Source organism: Rana temporaria, chromosome 7 (genome assembly GCF_905171775.1).
Source record: "Rana temporaria chromosome 7, aRanTem1.1, whole genome shotgun sequence".
Taxonomy (NCBI): domain Eukaryota; kingdom Metazoa; phylum Chordata; class Amphibia; order Anura; family Ranidae; genus Rana; species Rana temporaria.
Window position 1 is genome coordinate 181,077,384 of NC_053495.1, and position 12,583 is coordinate 181,089,966.

At 42.1% G+C, this 12,583-nt stretch overlaps 2 protein-coding genes across 5 annotated transcripts in view; one reads left to right on the plus strand and one right to left on the minus strand.

Annotated features, from left to right (window-relative positions):
* DNAI3 (dynein axonemal intermediate chain 3) overlaps positions 1-10,930 on the minus strand; it is a 118,325-nt gene extending 107,395 nt beyond the window's left edge. For both annotated transcript variants that reach the window (XM_040360565.1, XM_040360564.1), the window contains exon 1: positions 10,807-10,930. The gene's annotated coding sequence lies outside the window, so the exon portion shown is untranslated. The remainder of the gene's footprint in view (positions 1-10,806) is intronic.
* A 91-nt stretch (positions 10,931-11,021) lies between these two features.
* MCOLN3 (mucolipin TRP cation channel 3) overlaps positions 11,022-12,583 on the plus strand; it is a 60,483-nt gene continuing 58,921 nt past the window's right edge. Inside the window, exon 1 of one of the 3 annotated variants that reach the window (XM_040360566.1) lies at positions 11,022-11,128. The gene's annotated coding sequence lies outside the window, so the exon portion shown is untranslated. Of the gene's footprint in view, positions 11,140-12,583 lie in introns of all 3 variants that reach the window. The other 2 variants (XM_040360569.1, XM_040360567.1) reach the window with 2 other exon arrangements.

Genomic DNA, 12,583 nt, shown 5'->3' on the forward strand with positions numbered 1-12,583 from the left:
TTCTTTGTTTATATCACACAAAATAAAAACCACAGAGGTGATCACATACCACCAAAAGAAAGCTCTATTTGTGGGGAAAAAATGATAAAAATATCATTTGGGTACAGTGTTGTATGACCGAGCAATTGTCATTCAAATTGCGTCAGCGCTAAAAGCTGAAAATTGGTCTGGGCAGGAGGGGGGTTTAAGTGCCTGGTAAGGAAGTGGTTAAATAAGCCCCTTTGTCTTTGATTGTGGCTATTTTCTCCTTCCAAATCAAACTAGGTTCTTGTTTGGAAAGTCACATTACATCAATGAATCTGAAGGACCAAAGAATTCGGAAACATCGCTAAACATAGGCGCTTTACCTGTTTTATACCACCACCATGTGGACACTATGGGTAGCGCATGTAGACATGCAAATTCTGCTACAAGAAAAAAGTGAGATGTAAACTAAGAGCCTCATTCAAATCTATTATAAACTTTTTTTTAAAAAGTGTGTTTTTTGTAATAAGTAATAGAGTGACCTTGGAGGACCTATCACTGCACCCTACAGAGGAGTCAGCTAAACTTCAGCATGCACAAGTGTAGTATGAATAGCTCTATTCCCAAAGAAGGGAACTCCAGGCAAATGAAATGTACAATCTCCTTTCAATTTGCCAATTATACTTTGAATAGATCTAAAATGATACAAATTGTTTATATCAACCCCCACAGTACATAACCGAATGATAATTTAACCACTTAAGCCCCGGACCATTTTGCTGGCCAAAGACCAGTCCTCTGATTCGGCACTGCGTCGCTTTAACTGACAATTGCGCGCTCGTGCGGCGTGGCTCCCAAACAAAATTGACGTCCTTTTTTCCCCACAAATAGAGCTTTCTTTTGGTGGTATTTGATCACCTCTGCGGTTTTTATTTTTTGCGCTATAAACAAAAATAGAGCGAAAATTTTGAAAAAAAAAAATTTTTTTACTTTTTGCTATAATAAATATCCCCACAAAATATATATAAAACAATTTTTTTCCCTCAGTTTAGGCCGATACGTATTCTTCTACCTATTTTTGGTATAAAAAAATGCAATACGCATTTATTGATTGGTTTACGCCAGGGGTTGACAAATTTGCTTGGAATCTAGGAGCCAGCTAAAAAAGTTAGGAGCCAGAAAACGCGCCCCGTCCCGACGAGCTTGCGCGCAGAAGCGAACACATACGTGAGCAGCGCCCGCATATGTAAACGGTGTTCAAACCACACATGTGAGGTATCGCCGCGATTGGTAGAGCGAGAGCAATAATTCTAGCCCTAGTCCTCCTCTGTAACTCAAAACATGCAACCTGTAGATTTTTTTAAACGTCGCCTATGGGTTTTTTAAAGGGTAAAAGTTTGTCGGCATTCCATGAGCGGACGCAATTTTGAAGTGTGACATGTTGGGTATCAATTTACTCGGCGTAACATTATCTTTCATAATATTAAAAAAAATGGGGATAACTTTACTGTTGTCTTATTTTTTAATTAAAAAAAGTGTAATTTTTTCCCAAAAAAGTGCGCTTGTAAGACCGCCAGGACACTTTTTCTAGTCGCCATGGCGACCTGGCGCCCGGGATTTGTCGATCCCTGGTTTACGCAAAAGTTATAGCGCCTACAAAATAGGGGATAATTTTATGGCATTTGTATTATTATTTTTTTACTAGCAATGGTGGCGATCTGCGGCGATGATCTTTATCGTGACTGCGACTTTATGGGACGGGATCGCGTGCATGCGCCGGCGGCGCGCGCGACCCCACGGCTGGGCTTAAAGGGCCACGTACAGGTACGTGGATGTGCCCAGCCGTGCCATTCTGCCGAAGTATATCGGCGCAAAGGGGTCCTTAAGTGGTTAAAGGGGACGTATATATACGTCCTTCTGCCTGTCCATGCCATGCTGTCGATGTATATCGTTGTGCGCTGGTCGGCAAGCAGTTAAGGGACACTGTACAGCGATTATACAGTGCATCTGGAAGATCTTCACAGTGCTTCACTCACTTTTTGGATAGTATTACGTATGACACATAATTGTGAAGTGGAAGGAAAATGATAAATGGTTTTCAATTTTTCTTTTTACAAATTGATATGTGAAAAGTGGGGGGTACATTTGTATGGCGCCCCCCGGAGTCAATACTTTGTAGAACCTCCTTTCACTGCAATTACAGCTGCAAGTCTTTTTGGGGATGTCTCTACCAGCTTTACACATCTAGAGAGGGACATTTTTGCCCAGTCTTCTTCTTTGCAAAATATCTCAATCTCTGTCATATTGGATGGAGAGCGTCTGTGAACAGCAATTTTCAAGTCTTGCCACAGATTCTCAATTGGATTTAGGTCTGGACTGTGACTGGGCCATTCTAACACATGAATATGCTTTGATCCAAACCATTCCATTGTAGAGTGGTGTGTTCAGGGTGATGTGCAGTGTTAGTTTTCTGACACACATTGGGGGTTATTTACGAAAGGCAAAGCCATTGTGCACTACAAGTGCAAAGGGCACTTGAAATTGCACTGAAAGTGCAGTCGCTGTAGATCCGAGGGGGACATGCAAGGAAAATAAACAAACAGCTTTTTAGCTTGCACAAGATTGGATAATAAAATCAGCAGAGCTTCCCCTCATTTCAGATCTACCCCTCAGATTTACATCGACTGAACTTCCAAGTGCACTTTCGGTGCAATTTCAAGTGCACTTTGCACTTGTAGTGCAAAATGGATTTGCCTTTCGTAAATAACCCCCATAGTGTTTTGTTTGGGCCTCTTAGTTGCTTCTCTGATGAATGCTCTCCTTGCCCGGCCGGTCAGTTTAGGTGGACGGCCATGTCTTTGTAAAAAACTTTGAAAACCATTTATCATTTTCCTTCCACTTCACAATTATGTGCCACTTTGTGTTGGTCTATCACATAAAATCCCAATAAAATACATTTACGATTTTGGTTGCAACATGACAAAATGTGGAAAATTTCAAAGGGTATGAATACTTTTTCAAGGCACTGTAGCATGCGGAGTTCTAATACTGGTATACTATTAAGGAGAAGCGCTAGAGCTGCACGATTAATCGCGAAAAATCGAAATTCCGATCTTTTTCCCTTCCCGATCTTCAAAACAGCATGTCAGGATCTTTCTAACAAGTGCAGAGAGTTCTCACAGCTGGAAAAACAAAATCCAGGCAGCCTGACAAGTTTTAATAACAGGGAATAAGTGGAAACAAAGTATCTCTTTGTTCTTTTATCAAAGGAAAGATCTGTGAGCTAGATTCACGTAGCTCGGCGTACCTTTTGGCCGGCGTAGCGCATCTCATATGCGCTACGCCGGCGTAAATCAGTGAGCTCAGAACGGTATTCTGTAAGATCTGGCGCCGTACGTTGCGCCGGCGTAGGGTAAATAGGCAGGCGTAAGCCCGCCTAATTCAAATGGGGAAGGTAGTGGGCGTGTTGTATTCAAAGTAGCCTTGACCCCATGTAAATTTTTTCACCAACGATCCGCGCATGCTCAGAGTCACGTCGCATATACTCCCTAAGATACGTCGGCTCAATGCTTTCGACGTGAACGTAACCGACGCACAGCCCCATTCACGTACCACTTATGTAAACAACGTAAAATTCGACGGCTGTTCACGACGTCCATACTTTAACATTGGCTGCACCTCATATAGCAGGGGTAACGTTACGCCGGACGTAAACGGCGTAACAGGCGCAAGTACGTTCGTGAATCGGCGTATCTAGGTCATTAACATATTCTACGCGTAAATCTACGGAAGCGCCCCTAGCGGCCAGCGTAAATATGCACCCTAGATACGACGGCGTACTAACACTAACGTCGGTCGGAGGAAGCTGAAATTCAGGCGTATCTAGCTCCCAGAATAGCACGCATAGATACAACGGCGCATTTTTCCATTTACACGGCGTATCTATAGATACGCCGACGTAAAAGAATGCTGAATCTAGCTCTGTGTAGATGAAGGAATTTTAACCATTTAAAGGCCAAACCTTTTCTGACATTTGTTGCTTACAATTAAAAAATCATTATTTTCTGCTAGAAAATTACTTGGAACACCCAAACATGATTATATATATATATATATTTTTTTTTTTTTGGAAGAGACCCTAGAGAATAAAATGGTAGTTGTTGCAATATTTTATGTCACAACGTATTTGCGCACCTAGGGAACATAAATAACCCCTTCCTCGCCCCCTAGTGTTAACCCCTTCCCTGCCAGTGGCATTTTTTTTAGTAATCAATGCATTTTTATAGCACTGATCGCTATAAAAATGCCAATGGTCCAAAAAATGTGTCAAAAGTAATGGTCCGGGTCTTAAGTGGTTAAAGGTAACTGAAGAGATGTTCTGATTTAGCATAGGGGTAATATACCTTCAATAGCATTAGCATGTCACTGGTTTTGCTTGTTGCCTGGATTTCTTCTTAATAAGATGTTACTTGCAAAGTATTTGTCTCTAAGGAGAAGTAGATCATCTGGTGATCACAGAAATGATGAGGCTAAACACTCACGGGACTGTGACTTAGAGGTGAGTCATGAGATTACATCGGCCATTAGGAGATGGAAAATTTCTGCTAGAACTACAGCGAATCTATTTATTGACATGCTAATATTGGCACAGGAAAGAAGACTTCAACTCTAAAATGAATATAATAGCCGACTGACACGGCTCAAAGTGCCTCCAACTTTCCCACGCGGCTTTGGGTGACACTATTATTATTCCCTCTTCGGGGTGAAACATGCTGGAGCCATGGACCCAAGCAGGGGAATCTCATCATCTTTTAATAAAACATAGGCCATGACTGTGTACAAGGATCTTTTACCCCCGAGGAACCCCTAAAATTATTTTCAGGTCTTAGGGGGCTAGGGTTGTCCCGATACCACTTTTGCTTTTTTTCCCCCAAGTACTCACCGATACCGATTACCGATACTTTTTTTTTAATGTCACGTGACAGTGTTTTTTTTTTACAATTTCTTTTTAATATTATTTACAATTGAATGGGGTTTTTTTTTTTTTACAATGCTTTATTTATTTTCTTATGCGGTAATGGGGGTGAATGGTTTCTGTGTGTTTTTTATTAGAATTTTTATTATTTTTTACAATTATTTTTTTTTATTATTTATTGCAATAATTTTTTTTAAAAATCAGCCCTGTTGGGGGCCTTTTGTGAGATATCAGGGGTCTTAACAGACCTCTGATATCTTCCACTTGAGACAGAGAAAGAGACAGGAGGATAGAGATTCCCCAGTCCCTTTCTCTGCAACCTCAACTGCACTGAAAATGAATGGAGAGGAGACAGCAGATCCTCTCCATTCATAAACTGAGACATCTAATCACAGGAGGTTACAGTGTTTCAGTTATGTGAGTGATCACCGACTGTTCATACAGAAAAGGAAGGAGGATGACATGGAGGGGGACACAGAGGAAAACTGGAGGGGGACAGCAGGAGAGCGGAGTGGGACAGCAGGAGAGCGGAGTGGGACAGCAGGAGAGCGGAGTGAGACAGCAGAAGAGCGGAGGGGGACAGCAGCAGAACAGAGGGGGACAGCAGCAGAACAGAGGGGGACAGCAGCAGAACAGAGGGGGACAGCAGCAGAACAGAGGGGGACAGCAGCAGAACAGAGGGGGACAGCAGCAGAACAGAGGGGGACAGCAGCAGAACAGAGGGGGACAGCAGCAGAACAGAGGGGGACAGCAGCAGAACAGAGGGGGACAGCAGCAGAACAGAGGGGGACAGCAGCAGAACGGAGGGGGACAGCAGCAGAGCGGAGGGGGGCAGCAGCAGAACGGAGGTATATGTAGGTATATATACATATACATATAAAAATAAATTACAAAAAAAGGGGGGTTGCCACCCGGGACCTCTGGGCCCTTTAATAAAAAATAAAATAAACCTCTGGGCCCTTTAATAATAAAAAAAAAAAATATATATATATATATATATATATACACACACACATATACATACACACACACACACACACACACACACACACACACAAAAAGAAATAAACATTTAAAAAAAAAAAAGAAAAAAGAAAAGGCCCTTTAATAAAAAAAAATATATATACAAAACAAAAATAAAAAAATAAACATTTATAAAAAAAATATAAAAAAAGGGGTTTGCAACATGGGGCCCTGGGGATCTCTGAGCCCTTAAATAAAAAAAAAAATTATATATATATATATATATAAATAAAAGAAATAAAATAATATAAACATTTTTATAAAAAAAAGGGGGGTTGCCATCCGGGGACCTGCGACCTCTGGGCCCTTTAATAATAATAATAATAATAATAATAATAAATAATAAATATAAAAATAAAATATAAAATAAATAAAAAAATATATATAAAAAAAAAAAAAAAAATTTATAAAAAAAAGGGGGGTTGTCATCCAGGGACCTGGGGATCTCCGGGCCCCTGGGGACCTCCGGACCCCTAAAAAAAAATTGTCCCTTTAATAAAATAAAATATATATATTAAAATCCGGGGACCTGGTGATCTCCGGATCCCTAAAAAAAAAAAAAGAGGGTTGCCATCCGGGCCCCTTACAGGTGTACTGCCTGTACCCCCCTGATGGCGACATTGATTGTTCAGGAAGAACCCAACAGGTGGTTTGAATTCTGTACAACCAGCCTGCCCCTTGCCCATACATTGATCAAATTTTGGCCGGTCCCGGCCGCACATTACAGCACGCCACCATAAAGCACCAATCTAAATAGACCCTAAAACTACTAATGCCCTGTACACACGGTCGGAATTTCCGATGGAAAAAATATATATACACACATACACATTTTTTTTTTTTTTGAGACATCCTACTGCAGTATGAATTTATAATGAACAGTGAAGAACACACAATCCCATCTATTCTGACAATAATAAGTCCCTGTGGTTGAGTGGTTTCTGATGACTCGGGTTCATACACATCAAAGCAGTTTGTAGTTAGTCATGGAAATCCCTCTCCATTCAGTACTATTGCACAATGTTTTCTGCAGAGCACATGATCCGTTCAAAGTCACGCTGCAGATCTTGATGCTTATAATTAACCTATTTATTGGCAGCGGTCTCTGCATTGTGCTCACTGAATGACTGAACAAGTTACATCCCAGCTTTGGTAATGCACAAGAGAAAACTCATAAAAAAAATGATTTTGATTATCACAATTTTGATTATCGCTTGCCCTAATCCGAGGATTACAGCCGCTCTTAGGACACCATGGATACAACCTTTTAGCTCGGTTATGCCCTATACACACAACCGTTTTTTTAGACGGAATTCCGCTCAAGCTGTCTGTCTGAAGTTCAATGCTTCCGAGCATGCGTCAACGTGATTCTGAGAATGCGTGGTTTTTAGTGCGTCGGAATTCCATATAGAGAAACGGATTTTCAAATAGGATTTTTTTCCGGCGGAAAAATAGAGAACATGTTCTCTATCTAAGTCCGTCGGAATTTCGGACAGAAAAAGTCAGATTGGGCATACACACGGTCGGAATATTCATCTGACTATTCCACTTAAAGTGAACCTATTATCTATTCTAATGGCATAATTTATTAGAAATACATTTATTTTGGAACACTGCACTGAGACTTTAACCACTTCAGCCCCGGACCATTTGGCTGCCCAATGACCAGGCCACTTTTTGCGATTCGGCACTTCGTCGCTTTGACTGACAATTGCGCAATCGTGCGACGTTGCACCCAAACAAAATCGACATTCTTTTTTTCCCACAAATAGAGCTTTCTTTTGGTGGTATTTTTTTTTTTTTTGCGCTATAAACAAAGAAAGTGACAATTTGGAAAAAAAAAGCAATATATACTTTTTGCTTTAATAACTGAACCCAAAAAAAAAAAAAAATATATATATATATATATATATATATATATATATATATATATATATATATATATATATATATAAATAATGTTTTCCTCAGTTTAGGCCGATATGTATTCTTCTACTAATTTTTGTTAAAAAAGAAAAATGGCGAGAAGCATATATTGATTGGTTTGCGCAAAAGTTGTGGCGTCTACAAAATAGGGGGTAGTTTTATGGCATTTTTATTATAATTTTTTTTTTACTAGTTATGGCGGGTGACTGCGACATTATGGCGGACACATCGGATACTTTTGACGCTATTTTGGGACCATTGTCAGTGCTATAAAAATGCACCGATTACTGTGTAAATTACACTGGCAGGGAAGGGGTTAACCACTAGGGGGCTAGGAAGAGGTTAAGTGTTTCCTAGGGAGTGATTCTAACTGTGTGGGGGCTGGGCTACATGTGACACGACACGGATCGCTGCTCCCGATGACTGTCACAAGGCAGAACAGGGAAATGTCTTGTTTACACAGGCATCCCCCTGTTCTGCAGCTCCGTGACACAATCGCGAGACACCGGCGAACATCGAGTTTGCGGGGGCCGCGGGCACGGTCACGGAGAGTGCGGATTCCTAGAGGGGACTTACAGGTACGTCCACTTGCCCACCGCTGCCATTCTTCCGACATATATCGGCGTGCAGTGGTCGGCAAGTGGTAAAAGCCCAACTCCAGCCAAAACCTTTTTATTGGTTTTGGATAGAGCAGGGAAGTTTTGGAAGAGTGGAAAGAAGAAAGACATTGTTGAATGAAAACCATAAGAAGTCCAGTTTGCAGTTTGTGAGAAGCCATGTGGGGGACACAGCAGTAGAAGAAGGTGCTCTGGTCAGAGGAGACTAAAATTGAACCTTTTGGCCTAAAAGCAAAATGCTATGTGTGGCGGAAAACTAACACTGCACATCACCCTGAACACACCATCCCCACTGTGAAACATGGTGGTGGCAGCATCATGTTGTGTGGATGCTTTTCTTCAGCAGGGACAGGGAAGCTGGTCAGAGTTGATGGGAAGATGGATGGAGCCAAATACAGGACAATCTAAGAAGAAGACTTGTTAGTCTGCAAAAGACTTGAGACTGGGGAGGAGGTTCACCTTCCAGCAGGACAACGACCCAAACATACAGCCAGAGCTACAATGGAATGGTTTAGATCAGGGGTCTCCAAACTGTGGCCCGAGGGCCAGATGTGGCCCTTTGCTACCCTTGGGGCACTATTCCTCCCACTGACATCAACATTAGGGCACTATATCTTCCACCGATACCAATGATGGGATACTATTCCTCCTACTAATAGGGGCACTACTCCTCCTCCTATTGACCACCAACCATGAGGCCATATTTATTGTCACCAATGCTGGGCCCGTGACATTTTCTGCCCTTACTGGCCACAATCCGGCCCTCCTAAAGTCTAAAGGACAATAAACTGGCCCTTTGTTTGAAAAGTTTGGAGACCCCTGGTTTAGATCAAAGCATATTCATGTATTAGAATGGCCCAGTCACAGTCCAGACCTAAATCTAATTGGCAAGACTTGAAAATTGCTGTTCACAGACGATCCAATCTGACAGAGCTTGAGTTATTTTGCAAAGAAGAATGGGCATAAATGTCCCTCTCTAGATGTGCAAAGCTGGTAGAGACATCCCCAAAAAGACTTGCAGCTGTAATTGCAGTGAAAGGAGGTTCTACAAAGTATTGACTCCGGGGGGCTGAATACAAATGCACACCACTCTTTTCACATATTTATTTGTAAAAAATGTTGAAACTCATTTATCATTTTCCTAACACTTCACAATTATGTGCCACTTTGTGTTGGTCTATCACATAAAATCCCAATAAAATACATTTACGCTTTTGGTTGTAAAATGACAAAATGTGGAAAATTTCAAGGGGTATGAATACTTTTTCAAGGCACTGTATTTGCCATTCCCATTTGAAAACGGTCCTTAAAGTGGAAGTCCATGCTAAAATTAAAATCCCTGCATCTATAGCCACCAGCATTTTAACACTAACCTCTAAAAATGTGTATACATACCTTTTCTGCAGGCGATCTGACCCGATCTCCAGCGGCGCAAGCTCTGTAGAGGACACGACCGACAACGACTGTCAAATGAATGGGAAGTGACGTCACCCATGGACTTACTTTGGGGCTTCGGTTGTCGGACGTGTCCTCTGCACCCGCCTCCACAGCGAAGCTGTCGCTGACAGCTCAGCGTGGGATCAGGTTGGATCGCTTTAGAATGCTGGTGTCTATAGATGCAGGGATTTTAATTTTAGCATGGACTTCCACTTTAAAGCGGGGGTTCACCCAAAAAAAATTTAACATGACATTCAGCCGAGTTGTCAGAATGACAATCGGCAGTTTTTTTTTTTCACTGCCGTACATACCGTATTTTCACCGCCGCTTCCGGGTATAATCTGCGGGACTGGGCGTTCCCAATTGATTGACATCCTTCCGACCAGCGCATACTGCGCGTCACCAGTTGCCGAAAGAGGCCGAACGACGGTGCGCAGGCGCCGTATAGAGCCGCTTCGCAGTCCGGCTTCTTTTGGCAACTCGTGACGTGCTGTATGCGCCAGTCGGGAAGGATGCCAATCAATTAGGAACGCCCAGTCCCGCAGATTACATACCCGGAAGCGGCGGTGAAAATACGGTATGTACGGCACTTAAATAAAAAAATTAAAAAAAGATTGTCATTCTGACAACTCGGCTGAATGTCATGTTAAAAAAATGTTTTGGGGGTGAACCCCCGCTTTAAATGTCTGCAATGGTGGGCTCCAGCTGCCATTTTCTCAGAGACCTGCCTGGCCCTTCTCTCACCCCCCAGACTCCAGATGTAAATCATACCGGATAACTATAAGAACACATTGCTTTAATGGTACACGTGGCCGCACTGTATCCCCGGGCAGTGACCCTCCTGTGCTGAGCGCGCGCACTTACCTCTCTCTGATGGGGATTAGTGTACACCGGATCCGTACCGCTCTCCTCGCACAGCGTCCCTAGCAGCCGCTGGTTGCTAAGGCTGTGCATGGAGCACCTGACAGCCCGGCAGCCAATAAACAACTTCCTCCGGTGGCACAGAAAAATGGGCGGTGACAGACCCTGATTGGCCGCAGAAGAAGCCACGTGAGGAGCAGCTCCGCCCTCATGCGTCTCCATGGATGCAGCAGAGCTAGCAGACGGTCACGTGACGGAGAATCTGACAGAGATGCGCCAACCTGAGAGAGCAGAAGACAGAGAGAGGAGCCTCACTGGAGCAGGGGTACATGGAGGGTATAATACGTGGGGGGTATAATACATGGGGGGTATAATACATATAATACATGGAAGGTATAATACATGGGGGGTATAATACATATAATACATGGAGGGGTATAATACATGGGGGGTATAATACATATAATACATGGGGGGTATAATACATTGGGGGTATAATACATATAATACATGGAAGGTATAATACATGGAGGGGTATAATACATATAATACATGGGGGGTATAATACATATAATACATGGAGGGATATAATACATGGGGGGTATAATACATATAATACATGGAGGGGTATAATACATATAATACATGGGGGGTATAATACATGTAATACAATATATTACATATAATACAATAATGGGGGGGAATAATGAGCGGTGTACATAGAGGGGTATAATACATGGAAGGTATAATACATGGGGGTATAATACATGGAGGAGTATAATGTATGGAGGGGTATAATACATGAAGGGGTATAATACATGGAGGGTATAATACATGAAGGGGTATAATACATGGAGGGGTATAATACATGGAGGGGTATAATACATGGAGGGGTATAACACATGGAGGGTATAATACATGAAGGGGTATAATACATGGAGGGGTATAATACATGGAGGGTATAATACATGAAGGGGTATAATACATGGAGGGTATAATACATGAAGGGGTATAATACATGGAGGGGTATAATAAGTGTGGGGGGGGGGTATGACACATGGAGGGATCTATAGAAGCAGGCAGTGCTATAGACTGAGGGGGGTATAATACATGGGGGTATAACACATGGAGGGTATAACACATGGAGGGTATAATGCATGGGGGTATAATGCATGGAGGGTATAATGCATGAAGGGTATAATACATGGAGGGTATAACACATGGAGGGTATAATGCATGGGGGTATAATGCATGGGGGTATAATACATGGAGGGTATAATGCATGAAGGGTATAATACATGGAGGGGTATAATGCATGGAGGGTATAATACATGGGGGGTATAATACATGGAGGGGTATAATGCATGGAGGGTATAATACATGGAGGGTATAATACATGGGGGGTATAATACATGGGGGTATAATACATGGAGGGGTATAATGCATGGAGGGTATAATACATGGAGGGTATAATACATGGAGGGTATAATACATGGAGGGGTATAATGCATGGAGGGTATAATGCATGGAGGGGTATAATGCATGGAGGGTATAATACATGGGGGGTATAATACATATAATACATGGGGGGTATAATACATTGGGGGTATAATACATATAATACATGGAAGGTATAATACATGGAGGGGTATAATGCATGGAGGGGTATAATACATATAATACATGGAGGGGTATAATGCATGGAGGGGTATAATACATATAATACATGGAGGGGTATAATACATATAATACATGGGGGGTATAATACATGTAATACAAT